This window comes from Lissotriton helveticus, chromosome 5_1, assembly GCF_964261635.1.
Source record: "Lissotriton helveticus chromosome 5_1, aLisHel1.1, whole genome shotgun sequence".
NCBI classification, from domain to species: domain Eukaryota; kingdom Metazoa; phylum Chordata; class Amphibia; order Caudata; family Salamandridae; genus Lissotriton; species Lissotriton helveticus.
Genome location: NC_136065.1, coordinates 419,740,935 through 419,766,900, shown reverse-complemented (window position 1 = coordinate 419,766,900; position 25,966 = coordinate 419,740,935).

Below are 25,966 nucleotides of genomic sequence, written 5' to 3'. Positions count from 1 at the left end.
CCCCATCCACCCCTTTCTTCAATGGGAGCCTGTGTTCTCATTAGGAACTCAGGCTCCCATTGAAGCCAAATGAAGCCTGACCAAATCGTATCCGAATGCATACAAATGCATCATACTCGTTCAGTCGGACTCCCCGATCTGAGTCATATGGAAATCATTCTGGAACGGAGTCTTTCGGTATGCTTTCTGAACAAGACCGGAATCGACCCCTAATACTCCTGCTTACAACACCCTTCTTACAACACCTTTCAACAACCTCACAAGCCAGTCACAGACACGAATCAGCTCCATCTTCAACACTGGGAATTAGGCCTTGGGCTTTCTATCTTCTGCCAGGTTCATCTGGATCCAAACCAGCTTAGAAGCCAATATACCTCTTTGACGGCTTGCAGCCAGCATACCGGAGAGAGTCATAGAGCCTCACTACTATCCTCAGAAGCATGCATTTGACCGAAACCATTTGCACTCTATGCCCTCTCTCTGCCTCGCAAATGCTACATTATATTGCTTATTCCACAGTTTAGAAATGTAGTTTGTGTCCATGAATAACATTGTATTAAAAATTCCAAACACAACCACTAAACTCACAGTCCACCGAGCATGCAAAAGAGATGGACGTACTAGATACTAGTCCACTAGAGAGTCCTGTGTGACCTCATTAGAGACTGGGAAGCCTTATAGGAATGCAGCAGTACAATACTATACAATTATGGCATATGGCAAAGTTGGGAATACCTGAGCAATAACTATACAAGGAATCTTCAACCATTAGGACTGCAGTGTCAGGAACATGCACTATCAAGGTGATTAAACCAGAAAAAATAACTACTCTTTTTCGAGTTGTACATTGCACAAACACCATCCCCCAGATGCATCAAGCAACCATTTTGCAATTCCTTATTAGCGAAAAATAAGGAATCGCTAATAAGGAATAACAAAATGGTATGCAAGAAGAAATCACTTTAAAAATAGCGATTTCTTAAAATTCCTTAATTGCTATTCGCAAATTGAGAGTCGCAATTAAGGAATACATCCCCATTCATTCCTATGGGCCTAGAGACCCATAGGAATGAATGGGAAGAATTTACAATTTGCGAGTCGCAATTAGCGAATCGCAAAATGAGATTGCGATTTCAAGGGTGCAGGCGTGTCCTAAGGACACCCTGTTGCACCCCTGAAATTGATCTGTGCACATATGTTGCGCACACACATGCCCTTAGGGCATGTGTGTGCGCAACATGAAACTTTGAAAAATGCACTTTAGTGAATTTTTCAAAGTTTTCGCAAATTACCATGAAGTTGTACTTCATGGTAATTTGCGAGCCCTATTAGCGAAATCGCTATTTTTTAAACTTTAATGCATTGCATTTAAGGAATCTCAATTTAAGATTCCTTAAATGCAAGTAATCGCAATTTAGCGAATTCTCAATTTGCGATTTTTGCATTTGGGATGATGCATCCCAAATGCAAAAATACCGGTCGCAAAGGGGCAGATTCTCAGAATCTGCCCCTTTGCGACCTGTTTTTTGCTTGATGCATCTGGGCCTAAATGCTCATTTGGCCTGGCACTGCCCCACTGCCTCGAGGAGCATCCTTTGTCTATTTCGTTTCACCACAAGACCATTGAAGTAATACTTGTTTTCAAAAGGGTTATTGAGCAGCAACCTGGATAAATGCTGAACAAGCTAAAGGTTGCACCGTGATGATGACCCAGTACAGTGAGCGAATTTAAAGGAAACATTAATTGTCTAACTTGCAAAGCAGGACAGTAGCTAATGTCTCGTATAGTTTAAAGAGCTGAATAATTCGTGTATGTCATTTATTAGTACAAATGCAAGGGCAGGGTGGACAAAAAGAGGGAGTGCTGATGGTGACTATTATATAGTTGTTCATGAGTGAGCTAGATTGACTACATATCGCATGTCAGGCATTGGACATGACAACAGAGAAATAATAAGTGTTAAAAAACAATCATCACATCACAGAGATTCGCTTCCGCGCACGTGCATTGAACGCTCTAAACCAGCGCGCGAGACCCTATTCTGTAAAAGGAGCTTCTGACGTTCAAAGAAAACCACCCGAGTAACTAATATTATTAGCGTTATAATTGTGATGTCATTAGAGGCTACCATATGAAAAACTCCCAGCCGGATCCCCTTAGTACATTTGGAATGGATGCCAGTAGTAATGCAAAAAAACGCTTTGCCAGTGTGGAATGCCTAAACCTTCATAATATACAAGGTACTGATATAAGGAATATGTCTCCTCTATGCCATATGATTTACTGCTCAAGTATCAGAATTAAATATATTTGGGGAACTCAACAATTATTCTCAAAGCATCAGTTTATGAACAGTTTCCTCTCAAATACGCATTTTTCAATGTTGGTATAGATATAACATTGAACCATGCAAAAGCTTCTGATTTGTCACAGCTTCACATAGGTAGCTGGAGACCTTCGAGTAGGTCACGAGCTTCTCTTTGGGGAAGCCAGCTGTAAATTTTTGACCTTCAAGCAATGAGGAATAACATTTGTATACACGCTAGTGGCTACTGAAGCAGTGTGCGTCATGGTGAAAATTATCATTTTTGACTTCAGGTCTACAGTATGCTACTCTGACCATGGTGGGTTGAGAAACTTATTAATCATAAATAACTTTCTCTGTACTAGACATCTGGATTCAAATTTAATGAGCTGTAAGTTGGAGTCGGAAGTGGGTCATCATGGCAGAGTCGTCCATCATCTAACCATAGGACATTGCCTGTCAAAGACTCTCAATCTTTAATATAATTACTCATAATACTGCATATGTGAAGAATGTGCATACCACAGTATTTAAAGTTACCAATCGAATATTCAATTTAATAAAAATAGATACATTTCTAATGATCAAAATAAAAAAGAAATCAGAGTTTAAGGGAGCAGATGGAGAAAAAACATGTCATTAATAGTTTATGTTATGCATACATGTCTTTTCTCAACTGCATGTAAATTGACCGCAAAAGTGGCAATAACCAAGAACACAGACAAAGCATGTGAAAAGGAGCAGGCTATATACATCTCAATTGTAACTGTGAAGGTCTATGCATTAATCGAAATGCATAAATGTACCAAGAAGAAAACGTAGATGCGTAGACGTTGCTCACTTGAATTGGCTGTTGTCATCAATATGCAAAGGTGTACAGCAACACATTGAACATTACTCAGTGGAGTAATTCTATTTAAAAGATACCAGACAAACATTGGCAGTGGAAATTGCACAGGAGGAGGATGAAATATTCCATCACACGTGCAAACACCTAAATGAAATAAATGGAAATTATCCGGGTCCTGTTCTTCAGCATAAGAAGCTCACTGTGTGCATTACAAAGCTATAGCATCTCAAGAAGGATTCTGAGGGGGGGGTGTGGTCTGGCCACGCAGGAAGATGGCCGCCTGAGGGGAGAGCTCTGCCGAGGGACGGACCCCTGACGAGCTTTCCTGCCTTACCTGCCCACCGGGATCCCGCTCTTCATGTTGCTTTGGCAGCGGTGAACTCACGGCATGCAGCGACGGTCATCTCTGCAGAGCAGCACTGAATTTCGCAGATTTATAGCGATTTCAAGTCCTGACTGGCCGCCCAGACGAGTGCACTGAGATGTGCGTGTTCATGACGCAGCGCTTCCTGTCAGGGTAAGCCGCGCCCTCAACAACTCCAGGGCCAGGCTTCCTCCCGCCTTAGGCCGCGCCTCTTCAAACTTCGAGCCTGAGCCCTATTAACTCTTACAATGCTGTGACTAACATTGAGGCTATTCTTAATACACAGAACATTATTCAAAAGCCATTTCAGAGTTTTTTTCTGAGAATTAAGTGGTGAAAGAGACTGGTCAAAAGGTTGAAGTTATGCAGTAATAACCCCCAAAAGAATGGAATAAAAAAATACGAATGAACACCTTGGAACTTACATTTTTCATGGTACCTTTTATATTTTGGAGGCTTATGTAGTATTTTGGACAGGAGTCTCTATTTTGCCTCAGTTTGCTATCGCTTCTTCATTTTCTCACAGGACCTCTATGTCTCTCATTACCCTGCATCTGCCTACCAGCTAGTAACATTTTCTCCTCAATCGGATTTTGTTACTCCATTTTCTGCAATACCTCATGACTCTGTTCTTTATTATACTACCTTCTGTGCACTTACTGTACCTTTTGCATGCGCACCACCTTATTATCATGGCCTTATTGGTCTATTGTTATTTTCCTTTCATGCATATACATGCTTTCTCTCTGAGATAGTTTTGACGCATATGTTTGATTCATATCATATTATACTGGTTTGGTGTAGCAGTACTTGTCGCTTACTTATCTATGTTATAATGCTTATCATTCTCCAGTGTTAATTGCATGCTGCCTGTGTTGGTCAGTCATTTATTTCCTCCATTTGCTTCCCTGCCTCTTCTGTCATTTACTACATGGTTGGTTCCATTATTGCCTCCTGTTCTGCTGTTAAGTCAATTCGCTATTGTAGGTCATCTTCTCAACGACGCAATATCATGTCCAATAATAAGAATGGAGGTCGCGGCCCTAAACAGCCACTTTTTACTGAGGTAGTAAAGCAACCTTCTACTTCGACAAACAAAGGTAATGGATCTGCGTCATCTTCCTCCTCACCGGCTTCCTCACTTCAGAGTAACCAGACTCTGTCTGATACTATGCAACGTATTCTACAAGAACTTTCTGGAGTTAACCGTCGCTTGGAAGGTTTGGATATTACCATGACGTCATTGGCTGCGGAGACTAAGTCCATTCGGGCTGAACTTACTACTTTTCATTCTAGGATTGATGCCATTGACTCTAAAATGTTGGAGATGGAGGGGCGGTTGGACTCTGCTAGAGGCTCGGATCAGGATTTACTCTTTCTCCACAGTAAAGTCATTGATTTGGAGGATCGTAGTCGTAGACACAATATACGTTTTTTCGGATTTCCGGAAAATATTGAAAAGCAGGACGTGAAGAAATTTTTGTGCGACGCTCTCCCCACTTTGACTGGGCTTTCTTTTACCCCTCCTCTTGAGATTCAGCATGCTCACAGACTTGGTCCACCACGTTCTGGAGCTTCTGCGAGATCCAGACCAATTATTGACTGTTTTCTTCGGCATGAGCAGACCAGACAGATTTTATCAATGGCTCGCTCACATGGTTCCTTTATCTTCCAAGGTCACACCATTCATATGGCTGCAGATTTTTCTAAAGAGACTAATGACCGGAGGAAGGCATTTCTTTCCCTGAGGCCGAGACTCCGCCAACTGGATATCAAGTACGGTCTATTTGAACCTGCGCGCTTTCGGATTACCTGGAATGGGGAATCTAAAGACTTTTATGATCCTGTTCTGCTTCATCAGTTCCTGGATGATATCAAGTCCAATGACATGGAAACTCAATCTTCTTCCTACACTCAATCTTCTGCATCCAAGGCTTCCTCTACAAACTTGCCACCATCTCATTTGAACGCCTCTCCTGACTTCAGGCAGCGTGGGAGGGATATCACCCGTTTGCCTCGCTCTCAAGAAGAGAGGGACTCAGCTGTACATTCCGTCTCATCTCTTACTAACACGCAGCACAGAGACAAATCCAGATCGCCCCTTGAAAATCCCTCTGATGCTGACTGAATTCCTTTTTGTGTTCTACTGATTTTGTTTTTCCATGAGTTGATGGCCGCTCATGTTGTTGATACTGCTCTGCTTCTTGATTTGTCCACTGACACTCCCTAGCACTGCATGATGTGTCTAGATCGCCTCTTAAGACGCCATTTGATGCTGACTGCATTCTTTTAATGCTGTAATGCTTTATTTATTACTTTTTCTTATTTTATAAGCTTATTGCAGTGTTTGTTGTTCACAATGCTTTTGTTGCTCGCTTAGCTCACTGAGATTTTACTGCATGGTGTTGTTGTTCTTATATGTTGCTTCATGCTCTATTGTTATTTTCTACTCGTTACAGATTTTAATGCATGGTATAATTAGATTCACTCTCCTTAGTGTCCTATATAGCATTTTGTACACTATTGTTCTTCTATATTTACTGATAATATGTGATTTACAGTTTACAGTTATTTAATTATTTCAGGTTTTGCTTATTATATACTAGAAGACTGTTCCCATCCCACAAGAGATCTTTCTCTCCTCCTGTTCACTCCCCTAGCTATGGTGTTGTTATTGTTGCCATGCCTATCATCATTTGTTTCATTTGCTGTGAAAGGAAGAGACTTCCGAAAAAGAATGGCGACTTTATTTGCTGGTTTTATTTGCTGTTCTTTGTTTTACTATTTTCTTGGTTTAAACTTGTGCTTGATCACTTTTCCTTGTTTCTTCTCTGTTGTATGACTTTATGGGGGTTTCTCCTCCTTTTCTTCTACTTTCTATCTCTTTCCCTCCTTTTTCGTGACAATGTTGGTATGTCCCTCATTCCTGTTTGTATCTTATCTCCCCTTTCCTCTATCCTTTTTGCTTCTTTTCACTATTTTCATGTTCTTCCCATGTAATCTTTAGGATGATGGGGGTTTTGATGTGTTGGTTATTCTTCTTATTACATTTCGTGACGGACTCCTGTGGAGACGTTCAGCAGTTGGTCCAGACTTTTATGATGATATTTTATTCTCTTATGCTTTATGTATTTCATGTTACAATCTATCCTCTAGATCCCCATTCTTCTTTACTCGAAGGGGGTCCGGTTCCCCCTGGCGTTGCTCTAAGTAAGTGCACCCAGACCCGTAGTTAACAGTCCAGGTTGCTCTTTTCTCCTACTGTTCTTACTTATTTTTCCTTTTCTTTTTCCTTCTTTTCTTCTCCTTCTTCACTTATTGTCAACTTAATCCTATTATCATGCCTTCTATCCATCCGTTGTCTGTGGTTTCTTGGAATGTTCATGGCCTCACCCATTACATAAAACGTAAGAAAGTTCTTTCCTATTTACATTCTAAGCATGTGGATGTGGCTCTATTACAGGAGACTCATTTGGATGATATTGAGTCTAGTAAGCTCAGCAGAGATTGGGTTGGTAAAGTCATTCATAGTTCAGTCTCTAAACCTGATCCCACCAATCCTAATCCTATTCGTAAATGCGGAGTCGCCATTCTTTTTCGGAAGTCTCTTCCTTTCACAATTTTAAAGACATGGTCGGATCCGGAAGGTCGGTATGTTTTTGTTAAATTGAAGCTTGGCAATTCCTTCCTTTGTCTTAGTTCTGTATACGCTCCGCTTGGTTGCAAAAAACAATTTTTCCTTCGACTAAATCGTCTTCTTACGGAAATAAATGCTTCTCAATTTCTCATTGATGGTGATTGGAATTTAGCACTGGATCTTGCTCTTGACAGAACAGGTTGCATTGACACTATCAACGCTTCTGACCGAGCCATTTTAGGTGACATCCTTGCTGACACTGGTCTGGTTGACCACTGGAGACTAAGTCATCCACAGGATAAAGAATATACATTTTTTTCCTCTACTCACGGTACGTTTTCGCGCCTTAATTACTTTCTTCTTTCGCAAGATTCTGTCCGACTTGTTACTGATTCTAAGATTTTAAAAGCAGCTATTTCTGATCATTCTCCTGTCCTTCTGTCTCTAGATTTGGGTCTTATGAATCCGGGGCGCAAATCGTGGCGTTTGAATATCAACAAATATAAAACGCCATCGGGTAAACTTCTTTTGCAATCCCACTTACGTGATTATCTTCTCAATAATGCAGATTCGGTTTCTTCTAAACGAACGGTTTGGGCAGCTGCTAAGGCAACCATTAGAGGCCAAGTTATGCGGGATGCTGCTCTTTATAATAAAAAGAATGCTCCCAAGCAGGCTGAATTGGAAAAGGATATTCACCGACTCTCTCAATTATACATATCGCAACCATCTCTCCAAACCCGAAAGTTATTGGAACAGGCGCGAATGTCTCTCAATACTCTTTTTACTTCTAAGGCAGAATATGCCTTACAAAAAATGAAAGGCCGTCATTATGAACAAGGAGAAAAAGCTGGTCGGTTATTGGCTGCGCAGTTGCGCCAAAGAGAGGCCGCTATGGCGATTCCAGCAATAAGATCAAGTGGTGGTGATATCCTTACTCTGCCTCAAGAGATAGTTGAGGAATTCGCCTCATTTTATAGATCTTTATACTCCCCAGGCACTCAGGTAGATAAGATAGTGATGTCTAGATTTCTGGATGAAGTTCATCTTCCACGGCTCTCCGATGAGGGTAGGGCTCTACTTGAGGGAAATATCACGAAGGAGGAAATTTCTTCAGCCATCTCTTCCTTACCGTACCATAAAGCTCCGGGAGATGATGGTTTCTCTCCTGAATTTTTTTAATGGACTGGTCAGAGCATGATTGATACTCTTCATGCTGCCTTTGGGGAGGCCGAGGAGGAGTCTTCTCTTGGATCTATCTCTAACAAAGCCATCATAGCAGTCCTGCCAAAACCTGGCAAGGATCCTCTATTGTGTAGTAGTTATCGTCCTATATCTCTTTTAAATTCTGATGTTAAGATTCTTGCCAGCATTCTAGCATCACGACTCCGCAAAGTTTTGCCTTCTTTAATACATAATTCCCAAGTAGGTTTTGTTCCCGGTCGTTCCTCCCGCAATCATTTACGTACTCTCTCCCATGCCCTATGGTCCGCTAAAAATCTTGCAGATGATGCCCTCCTTCTTTATTTAGATGCTGAAAAAGCATTCGATCGCATTGAGTGGGAATACCTTTTTACTATATTGCAAAAATTTGGATTAGGTGATCAGTTCATAGCCAAAGTACGACTACTTTACGATAGCCCATCTGCCCAAGTTAACTGTGGAGGGTTTCTCTCTACTCCATTTCCTATTCGGCGGAGTACCCGTCAAGGTTGTCCACTCTCCCCTCTTCTTTTCCTTTTGGCTATGGAACCTCTGGCTGCTGCAATTCGTCAATCGGATGCTGTGGTGGGTGTTCCTCTTCCAATTGGTCATTCAAAAATCTATTTATATGCAGACGATATTCTCCTTACACTAACTAATCTTCCGCGATCACTCCCTGCTCTCCTTCGTGTCATTGATGATTTTTCTTCTTTCTCTGGCTATAAGGTAAACTGGGACAAAAGCGAAGCCTTACCTATGTCCCTTGGTACTACAAAGGATGCAATCTCTGGTTTTCCATTTCACTGGCAACCTTATCGGCTTAAGTACTTAGGAATACTCCTCAATAGGGGATTGGATAACGTTGTCACGGACAATTTAACTCCCTTGATTGCGCAAATGCAAAGGGACTTCGATAAAGGGAAGGCCCTGGGCTTATCCCTTTGGGGACGGGTTCAGGCGATTAAGATGGTCACCTTACCGCGTTTTCTTTATGTTCTGGGTATGCTCCCTTTGACTATTCCTTTGGCTACTCTTCGGTCCATTGATTCCAAAATTAAACTTTTTATATGGGGTACAGTTAAACCGCGTCTCACCTTTGCAAAATTAAAATCCCACCAATTGCAGGGAGGTTTGGGTCTTCCCTCTATTGAGCACTACTCCCTCGCCCTTCATCTTTCCCATCTTTCTTTCTTTTTACCTAAGTCTAAAGACATCCCTCAGTGGGTGCCACTTGAACGCCATTTATTGGCTTCTGGCCCTGGTTTGTCTCTTTTATATGGCAAGGGTTCCAGTTCTCTTGACCCCAAAAATCCTATCTTATCTGCCATGTTTAAGTCTTGGCAAAGAAGTCACCGTCTCCTTAAATCTAATTCGCGGCTTCACTTTAATGCTCCTATATGGTCTAATTCGGCTATTCGAGTTCGAGGTCGAACTATATCCTGGCCTTTATGGCAGGAAGCTGGTATTCATTCCCTGGAACAACTGTTTCATGGTGACAATTTTAAATCCTTTTCCCAATTACATGAGGAATATCATCTACTCCCCACTCAATCCTGTAAATATTCTCATCTTCAGCAAGCTCTCACAAAACATCTAAGTTCCCCACCTGAATTGTTGTCTGCTTCTCCTATTTTGTCTTACCTGAATTTATGGGGAACTTTTAAGGGTGTCACTTCTGGTCTGTATAAGACTTTTCTGCACCCTCTATTTTCGCATCCCCTTTCGAAAGCTCTTCAATTGAAATGGCAAACACGCCTCTCGGTGACATGCTCAGATACTCAATGGGATCTCATTTTGGAAGGATTACATAAGGGTGTTCGTGAAGCTCGCCTTAAATTTTGTATTTTTAAAATTCTTCATGAATGGCACTGGTCTCCGGTCAAATTACATCATGCTAAGTTACTCTTGCATTCCTTGTGTTGGAGATGTTCTGCTTCCGGCTGTGACATAACGCACATTATATGTGAGTGCCCTCGTACCAGATCATTTTGGCTTTTTGTACGAAACACTTTGGCTCATTCTATGTCATTGCCCTTACCCTTTACCTCTGCAAACATAATTCTACATGACTTTCGTGGCCTTTCCAAGTTTACTAAACCACAGATCCGTCTCCTCCATACTGCTTTAGCCACGGCAAAAATTTGTATATTGCGTCATTGGAAATCTTCCTTACCTCCTTCTCAGGAGGAATGGTTGATGGCAATGATACAAACAGCCTCTTATGAACGTATAATTTACAGTCTACAGGACCAAGCTTCCATTTTTCTTCAAGTATGGTCCCCATTCCTGGAAACCACAGTGGATAATGCTTCTGTCTCTACTCCTTCTTCTTCTGCGACTACTCTTCCTCCTTAACTTCACCTTCCTTGTAACATGCTTATTTTCTCTTCCTTCTCTCTTTCCCGCTTCTTATTATTTTTCCTGCTTCCATCTCTCTTCACAACTAGTTTGTTACTCTGGGGCTTCCCTTCTCTTTCTTTTTCTTTCCTTTTCCTCTTTTCTTTTCTTTTTTACCTTGAATTTCGCCTTATGAATACTAGAGGATGTGTTGTTTTATGCCTCCTTTGTTATATTTTATGAATAACTTCCTCATTTATACTGTGTTCCATTTCTTCCTCTGCATATATATATCTGTATTTGTGACTTATTTGAAATTTTCTTAATAAACAATTTCAACGCAAAAAAAAAGAAGGATTCTGAGGTTCTCTAAAACAAGGGTGGGTTCTCTGTCGGTGATTAAGGCATTATAGTAATAGAGATGCAACAATTACACCACCACAGTATTTCTTCTGCAATAGTGCATGTCTCACCGTTTCCATTTAATCTGTGCCCTGTTGAATGATGCATGATTTCAGCTAAAGAGAAAATAGTTTCTAGGGCAAAAAAGGATCACAAGTTACTGAACACTTCACATAAAAAGCAACGCAGTTCTGGAAACATTGTAAAAGGTAACTTTTGACATTTAACATGTGCATTTCTGTATTCAGAAAAGAAAAGAAAAATACTCTGGGACCTATTCTCAAACTGCATTTTGTAGCATGCGATATGCCGTTCTCCCCTAAAAATAAATCTACCATGAACCATATTTGTTAAACTACAGAAGTAATGTTTTGCGCTGTTCTTGGTTTTTAGTTAGGAAGAGGTCTTGGCTGAATAAAAATATTATAATGAGATTCTCTATCCTATTTTAAATTTCACGCTCTTTTCTTTTCTGCACTGCACTTACCCGTCAGATCAGATTCTTATGGTTGTCCAAGTGTTGGCACATGTGAACTATGAGTCCGTGGAGGGTACTACAGCTGTCTCGGTGATCTAGAGACACAAGACCCAGGACGGAGGACCATATGAGAATATTGATCACACATGATATTGATGGGAATCCAAATATAGTTATTCATTTTGCTAACACAGGGTTAACCATCTTCTGTATGACGCCTTGAGTCAGAATCCTTGTCTCTGATTTCCTTTCAGCATTCCAATGTGTTGCTGAGACATAATATGTATTCCTGATTAGATTCTCAGATGATAGACCCATAGGTTTGTTAGGTTGTTCATATATTGATACAGGGGGATACAACCTATGCAGGTCTTTAAATGTCCCTCAGGCCCTCCCCAATTTGTGTGTTATATACATCCCAATTACCTCTCAAACAGGAAGTGGCCACACCCAGGCAGCTGCACTGAAGCTGGAGCTGACTGTGAGGCAGGTAGCTGAGCAGAGGAGCCAAGAGCAACACAGCCTCTCTTTGTAAAAAAAGAAAAACTTGCAAAATGGCAAACAAGGAGAGAGAAGGATGTAGGTGAAAGAAAACGAAAACAGAAGTTTAGTGAAAAGGAGCTGGAGGTCCTCATTGAAGAAGTCACCAAGGACCATGAGAAGCTGTTTGGGAAGCAGTCCCTCCAAGTCCCAGAATCGCAAAAGAGACAGATCTGGCTTGCGATTCATAGCAAGATTAATGCCATTGGGGTCACCCAGCGTTCCATTGAGGACATAAAGAAAAGGTGGTATGACCTGAGAAAGACTGCGAAGGCGAGGATGGTGGAGAGGCAGAGGCAGGCTAGCAAAACTGGTGGAGGGAGGAGCAGAGCACCTGTACCAACAGCCCTGGAGCTCATGGTTGAGTCCACCCTCCAGCCGGAGAGTGTGAGTGGGATCGTGACGCAGACAGCTCTGCCAAAGCTGCCAGCAAACAAGGTAAGCTTCATGCACAGCATGCTGTGCACTCCCCTCCCCAACCCCAATCCCCAGAGAGACATAGGCACTCCCACTCCAGTCCATATTTCACTCATACCCTGCAAGGCATTAGGGGAGATGTAGTCATAAGTAACACATGTTCATGTACAGTCAGTCTAGCAAACCCAAAGGCATGTGACAGCAATTAGCAGGCATAGGACAGTCGGTGTGATTGGCAGGCATAATGTTTAATGCAGTACAAATGCTGCCAGATAAGTGAGTAGATCTACATTCTGTCTTTACAGGCGAGAAATCTCGCAGTGCAGCAGAGGGGAGCAGAGGGAAAGCACCCAGGCCAGAGGGGAGACAACAGGAGGTTGAGCAGTCACCTGCAGGGCACACAACCCCACCACCACCACCAACAACGTCTCCATCTCCACCATCACCACAGCTTCAGTCAACGCTGCCATCACCAACAACACCATCACCACTGCCATAATCAACACCACCACCACAGTTAGGCAGGAGGCATGCCGTGGCCACGCTCCAGCAGATGGAGGTGTCGGAGGAGGAGAGGACAGGGGGCCAATAGTCAACAGTGGCTGAGGACGGCAACAGGGAAAGATCAGAGTCCCCATCAGAGCACGCCCACACATCCTCCAGACGCCGCAGGGCAAGGGCAGCCAGTCTTCCAATCCCGGGCCAAGGTGACAGTGTATTCGCTGGGCTGGAAGGCAACATGCTGAAGGTGCAGCGCCTGCAATGGAGAGCGATGCGGTCAGTGCAGCGGGAGATGCCACACATGAATGCGCACATGCATCGCATCGAAAAGGGTATCAGTGCAATTAACAACACCATGTCTGAGGGCATGAGGGACGTGGCGTCGGCTGTGAGGCAGCTGTGCAGCAAGTTTGGGGAGCAGCGCCTGTCTAGGCTCAGGGAGAGGCAGAGGCTCGATGCATACACCAAGGCGGTGAACCGCATGTCCACTGCTACCTCCCTCATGTGCAGAGGCTCTATTGCCATGCTAGAGGAGATGGCACACTGTAGTCGGAATGTGGCTAGGGGGATGGTCACAATGACCTCAGCACTTGAACTGCTGCAAACCGAGAAGGTGGCTACTACAGCAGAGGGGGTGGACAGTGAGGAGTAGCATTACGCCCTCTCCCACCGAGACCAGGAGGTGCAGCGAACGCCACAGTGCGGCCCAGGAACATACTGGCAATGCAGACAGTGGGGCCAAGGAATGTGGCAGTGCAGCGTGTGGGCGCAAAAGATAGAGCCAGCCATGGTTGTACATTTATGGGTGATGTAACCCATCTTGGTGGTGTGCACTGGTCATTAAACACCATCATTTAAATACAGTAACTGGCTATGTCTCCGTACTCACTCAGAAATAATTGTGTGTTATCTCAGCCTGTCTGTGTCTCCCATTCGGTGCTGCTGCCACACCAGCTGCGCAGGGCTCTGGCAGTGGATTGTCCTCACCCTCGTCCTCAGAGTCAGTTAGTTCCACTGCTGTTCCTTTCTTTGTGGCAAGGTTATGCAGCATTGCACATGTTGCTATTATTTTGCAGCAGATGATGGGGTGGTACTAACGTGCACCTCCACTTTTGTGGAGGCAACGGAACCTGCTTTTTAGCAGTCCACAGGTGTGCTCCACAGCATTGCGCGTGCTTTTATGTGCCACGTTGTATCTCCTCTCCCTTGGGGTGGAGGGGTTGAGGTATATAGTAAGTATGAATGACCGGAGGGCATTTGCGCTGTCACCTAAATGGGATAGAAAGTGCCATTAATTTGGGTCACCAATACGTTAATCCAAGGTATACATCAGGGTGTGTCACATTGATTTACCTAGTAGGTATCCTTCTCCGAATTCACCAGCAGCCAGATGTGTATAGATCCCACTGTTCTGAATATGTAGGAGTCATGGGTACTCCCTGGGAATTTGGCAAAAATTTCAGTAATGATGAAGTTTGCATCACATATCACCTGCATGTTGATGGAGTGAGTGAATTTGCGGTTGCGGTATATGTATTCTGTTGCTGCAGGTGGGCAGATTAGTCTGTGAGTCCCATCGATGCAGCCTATCACATGTGAGAAGTGTGCCTTTTGGTAGAAATCCAGCTTGGTCTGCTGCAGATCCGCCTATGTGCTGGGGAAGCGTATGTAGTGATGCATTCTCTGCATCATGGCGTCCAGAAAGGAGTTGAAGAAACGGGACAGGCAGCTCTGTGACACACCACCTGCTGCGGCTATCACACTCTGGTAACTTCCTGATGCCAGGAGGTGCAGGCAACAGAGTACCTGTACATGGGTGGGTATTGCGTGCGCCATTGGTGTCTGATGCTCCAGGTATGGTTGCAGGTCCCGTATCAGGTCAAGGATGGTGTGTGGGTGTAGCCTGTGCCTGTCATGGGTTTCTGGCTCAGTCATTTGGAACAGTGTGACACGCAGTCTGTACTAACACTCTTCCCGTCTCCAAACTCTCAGTCCTGCTGTTCGCAAACGTAGCCGCCTTGCTATGATGTAGAGGGCCCCATTGTGATTACAGTGTTGCATATTGGGGCTGTTTTTATGCACTGCACCTGATTACCACCTGCTCTGGGTCAGTGATAATTACCGATTCTTTAATACCGAATTTGGACAAATTTGGTATTACCGAATTTTGCTACATCACATTACCGAATTTTTACCGATTCATTATTTACCGATTCGGTATTTTGAGGTTTCGGTGTTGACCGATCGTTAAAGAAGGAATCGGCAACTGTTTCCCTTTAATTTACTGATTTGTTATTACCGATGGCATTCGGTAATACCTACATCGCACAGGGCCGGTCGGTAACGCTGAAATTTACAGAATTTCGGCTTTACCGACTGGTATTTAGCCACCTACATCTAGCCCTAAATCTACTAAGTATTTAGGAATAGGTACTGACTATAAGTGGTTATGTACAGCTGTAGCTGGTGATGGAGCGAGGTACAGAATGATATTTTGTTCTGGTTCGCAAAGTTAAACTTCCATAGAGCATGTAACCGTATTAACTAGTATGTGAAGAAAAGTACTAATCAACTTAGTTTTTAAAAATGCATTTACATCAGAAACACGAGGGACTAACTCATGTGCTCTTTCTTGCAAAAGCAAGTGTGTATAAAATAATAAACTAACCTTGTCTATTGTCTTTGTGAGTATTAAGGGGCACATTACGATGGAGGATTTTCCGCATCCTCCGGGCCGGCGGAAGCCACCGACGGCCCGGAGGATGCGGAAAATGCTCTGCGGACGCACCAAAGACCCACCGCCACATTAGGATGGCTGGTGGGTCCTGGTTTCTGTCCGCCACTTTTCCGCCGCGGTTGGCTTACAACCACGGCGGAAAAGGCCTAATATGGTGGCGGTGTCTCTCAGACACCGCTAGACATATTAGGATGGCTGTGCAAACATGCTTTTCCGCGGCGAATTCTCCGCCGAGGAAAAGAATGTGGATCTTCACCTCGGGTGCCCGTAGCGGGCCCCCTGGGTGAAGGGGGGGTGGGGGGTGCACATGTGGGGTACCCCCCTGCCTTTGCGTGCACGAAGCGGCAGGCACTGCTTTCTTTTTTTACATTGCGGCGGGTGCTGCTTCAAGCAGCACCCGCCGCAATGTAAAAAATACAGGATGTGACCGCCAGGGTGGCGGTCACATCCTAATTGCCTTGGAGGGACCGCCGCTGCCCATGCGGACGGTCCCTCTTACGAAGGGGTGGCGGACAGATGCAAGTCCATCCGCCATCATAATAGGGCCCTAAATATGGCTGTCTAACTAATGGCATGTGCTTATTATGTGTGCTTATGTTATGTCTTTACGTCTTTTCTGTGGCAAAAGTTCGTGGAGGATTCTGCGGCCTAAAAGAAGAAGGTAGATAAAACGCTGCTTTGTGTGCTTAACCAGGTAACATAAATTAATGGGTTAATAAATAGCAAAGGGGATGGGTAACAGAATGGGTCTCAATTCTCTATTTAATTGATGTTTTGTGTTTGTTTAAATAATAGTTTTCGAGTGAGGCCTAAAGGCACATTGAAAAGATGGCGTTTTCGATTCTTGTCCAGAAAGAGCCTTGCATGGAAGTGGAAACTTTTACCACGTTGACAAGTTTTTGCCAATTCAAATAAACTGTGCTAAACGTGCTCTTGGAGAGAAAGATTCAAGGACAGGAAGCGGCAAGTTTGCCAAGCCAAGGAAGTCATGTACTGTAGCTCAAATGAAAGTAACATTTTTAAGGAAGCTGCGTGACTTGAAAATAAGGGACAATGGACTCTAAGAAAAGCCCGATCTAGGCTTGGAGAATGATGATGACACCATATGAGCTGACATAAGTCAGCCAATGAGGACACTGGATGGCAAACAAATGTGTTCATTTTAGAGAAGATTAGCTAGTTAGAAAGGTATAAAACCTGGCCCCATGGGCAGGAGGGCGCTTCTCGCTTTCCGATTCCTGAAGGGCGTGACGTGCTGTTGGACTCTTTGGCGCACGTAAGGATAGCAGACTTTAATGATTTTCCTTTTAGGTGGAGCGAGTTTTAGACAGGGAAATAGAATCTAGGGAATGGAAACAGTTAATTTCTAATTCATGCTAATTGATTTGCCTTTGAAGTGTCAGTCTAATATGTTTTCTTCTTAATAAAGCTGCTTGCATTATTGCTAATAAAATAAAGATTCTTTAAAAATGCTCTTTCTTTGAATAATAAAGTTAATAAAATTAGATTTTGAAATGACAAGCTGGTCTTGTTTATTCATGGTCTAATTACCATCAGCTGATCCATTTACCTAAGTGACTTAATTAAAATGATAAATGATTAAAACCATGGTAAGAAATTATAAACTGCAGTTGTATATAAATATGTGAATAGTTTGTGAATAGTTCTGTTTAATTAGGTCACATGATTCAGCCGCCCAAAAATTGTCTCGTTGGTTTATGGGCCTTTGTGAAGTGATTTATGATTAAAGGTGAGTATTGTGTGGGTAGCGTTGGTGAGACAGTTTTTCCTTAGGGGCACTGGATCAATTCCTTGGTAGCAGAGTTACGGTTGCTATGGTAACTGTCATGCTACATGGTAATTACATAGGATCGATGTTTAACATATGTTGAGTCTGGTTAGTTGTTATATGTAGTCGAAAGGTTTTTTCCAGCAGTGTGAAAATTCCTAGGCGTGCCGGCAGGAGTAGTGTAACAGGTGAAGTTGCACAGTGCATTTGTTCTGTTTCAAAATAGTGGTATTGTCATATATTGAAATTGAAATTGAAATTGTGTGTCTTGTAAAGCGCACTGCTACCCGCACCGCAGGCCTCGTAGCGCTATAGACCGCTGGGGAACCCGTCCTGGCTTTCCCTGTGAGATAGTCCCTCCTGGGAGTCTCCAAGGTGAAACCAGGCATCCCCGGCGTTTGTGAGGGGCCGGTGTGGAGATGAGGCAAGCTTAATGCCCAGAGTTGCCGAGTGTGATCCCTGGTAAGAGTAGGCACCGAGGCGAGAATTATCGAGTCCGCTGAACCTGGTCCAAGACCCTGCCGCGTCGGGAATCGAACCCTGGTCCCAGGCCGTTCTCTGCTCTCGGGTCTGCCGCCTCTAACGAGTGAGCCACACCACTCTATCACTAGTGTTGTGGTCGTACAGCACAAGTTTAGGGATTTTAGGTGTGTAAGGTAGAATGTATAATGAGGATTGTTCATGAAATTGTAGCTTTCGAGTATAGGGACTTGGAGCCTGTTTTAAAACTCACTGTGAAAAGAGTAGTAGAATTTATCCAAGCTTGAGTGAAGGGTAAGGAAGCGTTGTCTATCTTATTGGCGTATGAGGTTTTCTGGTGTGCGTTAAAGTCCTACCAAGATTCATGTATGCATGGTTAGGGTTTTTTTCAGTTTGAATGTGTGTAAATGATTTTGTAATATACGATCGAGTCAAACTTTGGATTGCCACTATATGTGCATTCAGAGAGAAACAAGTTCGTTATTACCTGTTAGAAGGGTAGAGTAGCCTTACTTTATCAACGAATTTAAATATTCTGTGAGAATAGCGTCGTCTATTCCACGCAAAGAATACCTGTATGATTGGGAATGCTATCACTTTATTTTAGCGAAACAGACAAATGGTTTGTTTTTCTGGAGTTACTAACTGAATTCCATTGAAAGGATTTGTTAAAAATGGCGCCGTGAAAATATTTTGTAAAGGAGGGGTGAGCTCAAGGAGTGAGAGACGAGAATCTGCAGCGGCAGTGTACGTCACAGGGTCCGCGTTGTGATTGGCTAACATACGTCACAGTAAGCGCACTGATTGGTTCATGTGACCAAGACGAGCTGACAGCTGATTGGTTCATACTGAAAGCAGTAATTCTATTGGTTGAGCAAGGTAGTGACGTAGCTTAACCTGATTGGCTTGTTAGTGAGTTTCACGCACGGATTGGCTGGTGTGGCGGAATACCAACTTCCTTGTTACGATCTTTATCGAAGTAAGGGAAACAGTTTTAAAACATGGATTATTATTACATTAAAGAGAAAAAGAAGCTTTCATGGTTTCAGAAATTGAAAAATAAATTGAAACCTGACAAGAAAATTGAAACACGAGGTGGAAGATTACTTCATAAGTACAAAACACCTGCAGCTTGTATGTTAGGTGAATATGGTTATCATACTTGTCTTTGGATTGAGAATTGGATGGATTATACCAAGAATGATGGTGTTTTAACATGGCCTGAAGATGGATCGTTTAACATTAAGGTTATGAAAAACTTAAGAGAAAAAATTATGACTCTTGAACCAAAGCCTAGACCTACACAATTTGAGGCATTAGCTGAATGGGAGGATGAGATGTTTGAAATGGAACAAGAAAATAGAGGTATAACAAGAGGTACCAGATTGGACATAAATAGGGAAGCTCATTAGGATAGAATGCGTCGATGGAGACGTAGTGCATGTGATGGTCTGTATCCAGCAAGAATTAGTGAGGCAACTAGTCAAAACAATGTCCAAAAGAAAAATAATAATGCTGAAGAAAGTGAATTAGAAGATCCAGTTTTAGAAGAAATTTATATTACAAAAACAGAAGCAGACTCCTTATCAACCAGTTTGTACATGGTCTTCCCCGATGGTTCCTCCAGGAACTTCTCCAAGTGCTCCTCCTAGAAATTATTGATGAGGTATCACCCAGATTATATCCGAATAATGCAAAAACCCTTGAAAGAGTAGAAACAAGATCTAATTCCAGTATATCTGGTGAAAACAGTAATTATGCTGAAACCCCAGTTCGTAGGAATGAAACCCCAAGAAATGTAATGAGAACAGAAAGATGTGAGGAAATGCCAAATACTTCAGATTATTTCCAAAAAAAAGATGAATTAATACAACAGTTAACTAAAAGCATGGAAGCAGTAACGGTACCAGTAACGATTGGACCTGTTCAACCAGTATTTGATCAAAGGGAAATTAGACATTCAGCTTTAACTATTCCGTTAAATGCAGAAATTCAGAAAGTGGCTGAAAAATTTTATTCAGATTTATCAGAAATTCACAGAGAGAAAATAATGATGTCTGACTTAACTTTCAATCAAAGCTTCTCGAATAAAACTCCATCTAGTGCAGAATCTGATTCTGGAACTCCAGAAAAGAGCATTATTAAAATAGATTTAACGCATTCCCCACAAAGCTCAGAATTTAAATTACTTGATGTTGCAAAACTGAAAGCAGATTTGGAGGAATTAACCTGACAGTATAAAGCTATATCAGGATGATGAATTATTGTTCATTTGTAAAAGCATACAATGGAAAACGAAAACCAAGTATGATCAATTAGAAGAAATGGCTGCTGAATTAGAAATAGATTTAAGCCGGCAGAAAAATTTTCAGAAACATTACAGAGTGGATTTCTCTGAAAAAGACATTGAGAACATGAATACCACAGGAAGAATTATTCATATAAAGGAATTCATTGTGTTTCTAAAAAGATTAGGTGAATTAAGTAAGTGGAGAGTAAAATGCACAAAGAAAAGAGAGGAAGAAAGACGAGAAAGAGGTGAAGTAGCAAATGAGTTTCCAATGAGAGAAATAGCTGGAGGTGGATATGTGCATGTTCCTTGGTCAAGACAGGACATTTTGCTGTTTACAAATGATTTCCCTCGGCTGAGAGAAAAACCTGTGGAATGGTATCGACAGGTGGATAGATTTGTTAAGGTTTCAAAAGTTCTGTGGATTGATCCTGATGGATTCTTTGACATTGTTGTCCCATCGGATCTTTGGACAGAATGTAAAATTTCTATAGATTGGCCCAAAGAAGAACCTGCTCGAGATAAGGTAACAGGTGCTCGTTCAGCAGATGTTATCAATCTGTATGATAAAGTAATTGTATGGTTGAAAAACAAGATTCCCCCGAAAGAAGTAGATTGGGTTAAAATAGATAGAACAAATCAAGAGCCAAAAGAATCAGTACATTCATTTTACGAAAGATTACTGCTGGTATTTAAACAATACAGTGGTTATGAAAAATTGAGTGAGAAAGATATGAGCCACTTCTTTACAGATTTGTTTATGGCTTAAGACCTGAAATTGGTGAAATGATTAGGTGTGGAATAGTTGGCTGGAAATCACTCTCAGTTGATGACATTTTGAGAAAAGCAAAATATTGCAGTGATGAAATAGATGCAAAACAGAAAAAGCTAAAAGAGAAAGCTATGTGGGCACAAGTGAAGGTAGCTGAACAGCAAATAGCAACCCTAGAAAACAAAAATGTTAATCAGAATCAAGGGAAATTTAAAGGTAATTTTAATAAACAAAAAATGATGGGAAATATTGAAGAGTTAAAGCAAAAACTCCCATGTTTTAATTGCGGCGAAATTGGACACTGGAAGCGCGAATGTAAGAATCCGCCCAGAAATTTTAAAAATACATCATTAAATCCACAGATGCAGAATGAGATAAATCTGCAGCAACAGCTACAGCTACAGCGACAGGTCGTGAATCAGCAGAGTCAGATTCCACAACCGCCACTTCCAAATTGTGTGAATGTGCAGAGGTACAATACAGAAACAGGATTCTGCGGAGGTGAACAGGTAAACAGATCGCCAAGAGTGAATGAGTCAAATGTTTCTCAACAGTATTTGTTGAATGAAAATGGAGGGAGTGATTCTGAGGATTACTTATGACGGTGCCTGAGAGAGGAGGAAGAGTGTGTGCTTGGAGCCACTCTTGATGTAGATCTGGCTGGTCCATTTGTAAATGGTAAAGTGAATGATGTAGAAATCACTTTTCTTGTGGACACAGGTGCTACCCGTTCTACTGTTAGATCAGTGGAAATAGAAAACCTTCCTCTCTCGGGTGAGAAGATTCGAGTAGTAGGTGTAGCTAATCAACAAATTAAAACAGATTTAACAGAACCAGTTAAAGTTGAAATTGGCAAATTTAAAGACAAGCATAGATTTGTAGTTTGTAACAGCAGTCCTGTAAACCTGTTAGGAAGGGATATACTGTTTAAGATGAATTGTAAAATATATTGCTCACCGGATAGTATAGAGCTCCAAACTCAAGAAGAAGATGGGCTTTACAGATTATTAACGATGTTAATGGTTGAGGCAGAGGAAAGTAAATTATTTCCTGCATTTGATAAAAATAATCTACCTGAAGAAGTAAAAGAGAGAGTCAATGCTAAAATTTGGGATCTCACAGGAAGTGAAATGGGTTTGATGAAAAATGTAGATTCAGTTAAAATTACAGTAAAACAAGGAGTAGATTTTCCAAACATTCCTCAGTATAAGATGAAGGCAGAGACTATTGAAGGTGTTATACCTGTAATTGACAAATTCATAAAACAAGGTGTTCTAAAAGAAATTGAAAGTAGTCCATGCAATTCCCAGATTATGGGAATTAAAAAGCCAAACGGAACTTTCAGGATTGTTCAAGACCTGATAAAAATGAATCAAATAGTTGTTCCATGTTGCCCAGTTGTACCAAACCCAGCGGTGATTCTTTATCAGATTCCGCATGATGCAGAATGGTATACGGTTATAGACCTTTGTTTTACTGTTCCATTGCATCAGGAAAGCCAACAAATTTTTGCGTTCAGGTTCCAAGACCGTATTCTAGCATGGTGTTGTATCCTTCAAGGGAATACAGAAAGTCTATCTATTTTTAATCAGTTGTTAAAGAAATCCTTGGAAAATCTAGATTTACCTGGAAAATCAACGTTAGTGCAGTATATTGATGATCTCCTTGTGGCTGCAAAAACACGAGATAACTGTGTAACAGATACCATTACTCTCTAAATCATCTGGCAGATGAGGGACATAAAGTGTCTCCTGCAAAATTACAGTTTTGCAAACAAGAAGTGAAATATCTTGGTCACAGAATTGCAAAAGGAATTAGGCAAGTGACAATTGAGAGAATTAAAATGATTCAGGGAATGCAACCTCCAAAAACACAGAGAAAGGTCAGAATGTTTCTAGGAATGGTAGGTTATTGTCGCCAATGGATTAGTGGGTCTTCAGTAATTGCAAAACCACTGCAGAGACTGACAAAAGCAGACATAAAAGACCCGATTACCCTAACAGAAACTTAGTTAGAAGCTTTTGAACTGTTAAAGAAAAGTTTATGTGAAGCACCTGCTTTAGGCATGCCAGATTATGAGACGGAATTTGAGCTGTATTGCAGTGAAAGGGAAGGATGTGCATTATCAGTTCTGATTCAAAGACATGGAAGACTGAGGAAGCCAATAGCTTATTTCTCAGCAGTTCTGGATACTGTTGCAAAAGTATTACCAGGTTGCTTGAAAGCAGTAGCTGCAACAAGTGTAAGCCTTGAACAAAGTGAAGGAATAATAATGGGATTTCCTGTGAAAGTATATGTACCCCATTCAGTTGAAATTCTTCTTACCAGAAGCAAAACACAGCATTTGACAAGTAACAGGTTAACAAAATATGAAAAAGTTATTCTGGGATCAGATAACGTTTCGATTGCAAGATGTGTGAATTTAAATCCTTCCACATTATTGCCTGATGGTACTGTAACAGAAATCAGAAATGAAATTGATATTGATCATGAATGCTTGGATGTTTTAGAATATTGCACTAAACCTAGGCAGGACATTAAAGATGTCCCGTTAACTGAATCAGATTTTGTTTATTTTGTTGATGGTTCATGCTTAAGAACAGATGAAGGGGAGGAGGAGCCAAGATGGCGATCGGAACAGTCGCATAACCGCCTCGCTCCGAGATCCTTTCCTCCCCGCCACCTATCCTGTCTTGCATCCTGTTCGGGGTGTTCCGAATTCGGTTACCAAGGAAGAGCCTTCACTTACCGTCTTTCTCCGGGGCTCTGGCATGCAGTGGTTTCTGCGTTCTGCCCTTGTCCCTTGCCTGCCTTCCCGGCCCTGACGCCGGGGCCCCGAGTGTTGTGTCTGCCCGGAGGTGTTCGGAGTGCCGGCGGTCCGGAACCGGTGGAGAGACCCGATGGTGGGAGCCTGAGAGCCGCGAGCCGGAAGCGCCGGAGCGGACCCACCCCTGATGGTGGGCCACCCCGCATGCCTGATTGCCTGCCGGCCCGAAGAAGAGAAGCCACGCTGTCCAGCTCCCCGCGAGTGAGAAGCCCACTCCTGTTGATTGTCCCGCCTGGGATCCGGTGCGGGGCTCCCCCGAGTGTGGTGGGGAGCACGCCCGTTCTTCTGGTGACTCTCCTTTCTCCGCCGAGAGCCTTCCGCCGCGGATCGGCTGTGTGTCCTGGGGCCTCCGGCACTCCTGGCGGACTTGGAGGTGGATGCGACAATGGTGGCGGGCGATGTGCTCAAGATGGCGGATGGCCCCTCGGAGTGTCTTCCTCCTGGAGACAGGGTCGTTGCTGCATTTGCTTTCCCCAGACCTCGTCTGATTCGGGCGGCCCCTACACGGAGTGCTGTCTATTTTGCCCTTGCTGCTCTGCGGATCGACCTGTCCTTGCAATGTCGGGACTTGGAGTTGCGGATCGCCGCCATGGTTGCTCCGCCATTTTGTGTCGCGGTGTCGTCTCCCCGAGTCGGTGTTGTTGAGACTTCTCCAGCTGCTGTGCTGGGATCTCCGGCTGGGTGTTCGATTCTATGGGATCAAGTGGACCCGGTGCCGATGCTGCAGTGTTTCCTACATCCTGATTTCTTTGCTTCGTGCTGGACAGCCCAGGTGTTGTGCTGGGCCACGTGGATCTTTGGGGTAATTTTGCATTCTGACTGCTGCCGAGTTTTCCTGGTTGCTTCTTGTTCGCAGGGACGGTGTTCCGCGAAGATCCCACTTGCTTTCCCTGACTGGTATGGACCCACTGTATCATTCTGTTTCTTAGCCGTTGCGGGGTCTGGCAGCTCGGCTCTTCATAGAAGTGGACAGGGGTGATCGTGCCTGGGTGCCTGCGGGACTTTTGTTTTGTTCAATGGCATATCCGTGCCTCATTGTTTGGACAGTTCCTGTTTTCATCCTTTGTGTAGGCTTTTCTCTGTATCCTTTTTGACCTCGATTAGTGATCCGTTATGGCGGGTGGGGTGGTGTTCTGTATTTCGATCGCCGGCTTCCCTCCTTTCTTCTCTCTTCTTCTCTCTCTTCCCTCTTTTTCCTCTCCTTTTCTCTCTTTCTCTTTTCTCATTACTCGTTCTTATTCCCTTTCTCTTTCTTCTATATTTCGGGTGACTCTGGGCGACAGGCACGCTGTTTAGTGGGGTAGGCCATAGCCATTGCAGTGATGTAGGGTGGGGGGGTGTTTGTTATTTTAGTTTGTTTTATTCTATGGTCCCTTTTTGCTTTCTTTCTAGGGGGTGGGCTATGTCCCTTTGTCTTTTCTCCTTTGTTTCGTACGTGTCTGCACTTTCTCCTTTTTCGGGGCGGGAGGGCTGTCTATGTGGTGTCCCATTTATTTGTTTGCTATGATTTGTCCGTTATTTTTGAACTTTGATGGGCATAGGATGTCTCTGGGCCACACCCTACTGTGGTTATTTGATTGCGTGGGGGGCTGTATCCCTCCCGTCCCCCCCCCCTTTTTCCTGTATATGTTGCATGACACACTGGTAGATATGGCTGCTGCCTCCTCTATAAATCATAAAATGAAACCTTTCTTATCCTGGCGCCTACTGTGTAACGACTTTATTCCGCGTCTATCCTGTATTCATTCTACCGTACACATTGATGTTGCTCCCTTTTTGAATCTCCTGATTTAGCGGCCGGCCCCTGTGGTTGTAGGCCCGCGCTTGTACTGATATGTGTCTCTCAATAAAGGTTTAAAAAAAAAAAAAAAAAAAAAAAAGAACAGATGAAGGTGTTCTGAGTGCAGCATATTCTGTTTGCACAGTTGCAGATGTAGTAGAAGCCTCCTGTCTCAAAGGAATTCGTTCAGCTCAAGTAGCAGAATTGATTGCTTTGATTCGTGCATGTGAAAGAGCAAAAGAATTAAAAGTTACCA